This window comes from Orycteropus afer, unplaced genomic scaffold (genome assembly GCF_000298275.1).
Source record: "Orycteropus afer afer isolate SDZICR_OR568_19922 unplaced genomic scaffold, OryAfe1.0 scaffold00372, whole genome shotgun sequence".
Classification (NCBI taxonomy): Eukaryota; Metazoa; Chordata; class Mammalia; order Tubulidentata; family Orycteropodidae; genus Orycteropus; species Orycteropus afer.
In genome coordinates, this window is record NW_006921959.1 from 2,266,060 (window position 1) to 2,267,923 (window position 1,864).

Here is a 1,864-nt window from a genome sequence, read left to right on the forward strand (position 1 = left end):
AAAAAAAAAAAAGAAAGAAAGAAAACAACTGAAACTAATTGAGAGTTTCAACAACTGCCAGGATAAAAGATCAACATAGAAAAATAAGCTGGATTCCTCTACACAAAGAGATCTCTGACAAGCAAATAAGGAAAACAGTAGATTTTAGATTGTACAATAGCTACCAAGAAGATAAAATACTTAGTAATAAATCTTACTAAGGCACAAAAGATCTATACAAAGAAAACTACAAAACACGACTACAAGAAACTGTAACAGACCTACATAAGTGGAAAAATATCCCATGCTCATAGGTAAGAAGACTGAAAATTGTGAAAATGTCAACACTACTCAAAGCAATATATAGATTCAACACAATCTCAATCCAAATTCCATCAACACTTTTTAAGGACATGGAAAAATCAATCACTAATTTTATATAGAAAAGAAAGAGAGCATGGATAAGCAAAGCACTACTGAAGAAGAAAAACAAAGTAGTTGATCTCATATTCCCAGATCTAAAAACCTACCATACACCCACAGTAGTTAAAACAACTTGGTTTTGGTACAATGATAGCCACTTAGACCAGTGGAACAGAATTGAGCACCCAGAAATAGATCCACCCACGTATTGACAGATCATCAATGACAAGGGGCCCATCCACTGGGGAAGAGATAGTCTCTTCAACAAACAGTGCTGGCAAAACCAGATATCCATTTGCAAAAAAAAATGAAACAAGATCCGTAACTCACACCATACACAAAAACGAAATCAAGATGGATAAAAGACCTAAAAGAAAAATCCAAAACTATAAAATTCATCAAAGATAAAATAGGGGTAAATTGAGGGGCCTTGTTTATGCAATAATAGAATATCAAGCATAACCCAAGATACACAAAAAACAGAAGAGAAACTAGATGACTAGGACCTTCTAATAATTGAATTAATAGTGCATCAAAAGATTTCTCCAAAAGAGTTAAAAAAAAGGAGGGGAGGCTACAGAGGGGGGCCTACAGATTGGAAAAAATATTTGGCAAGGACATATAGACTACAAGGGATTTATCTCTAAAATTTGTAGAAAACTGCAACACCTCAACATCAAAACTACAAACAATCCAATACAAAAATGAGGAAAAGATATGAACAGACTCTTCACCAAAGAAGATATTCAACCAGCCAACAAACATATGAAGAAATGTTTGTGATCATTAGCCATTGTTGTTGTTATGTGCCATCGAGTAGGACCCAAATCATAAGGACTCCTCCTTGGGTTTCCTAGGCAGTATCACTATGGAAGTGGATTGCCTCATCTTTCTTCTGCATTAGCCATTAGAGAAATGAAAATCAAAACAACAATGAGATACCACATCCCCTCAGCAATAACAGCAAAGTTTAACAAGGCAAAAAGTAACAAATGCTGGTGAGGATATGGAGAGATTGGAACTCTCATACACTGCTAGTAGGACTGTAAAATGGTATAACCAATGTGGAAAAGAGTATGGCACTTCCTTAAAAAGTTGCAAATAAGAAGACCATTTGATCTAGCAATATCATTATTAAGAATGTATCCTAAAGAGGTGAGACTTGAGATGCAAACAGATATTATGCCCACCCATGTTCATTGCATCACCATTTACAATAGCAAAGAAATGGAAAAAAGCCTAAGTGCCCATCAACAGTTGAATGGCTAACCAAACTGTGTCACATCCACACAATGGAATGCCATGCAGCAGTAAAGAATAATGAAGAATCAGTGAATCACCTCATAAAGTGACTAAACATAGAGGACATTATGCTCAGTGAAATAAATCAATCACAGAAGCACAAATATTGTATGAGTCTGTTATTGTTGTTGTTGTTGTTAAGTGCCGTCGAGTCGTTTCC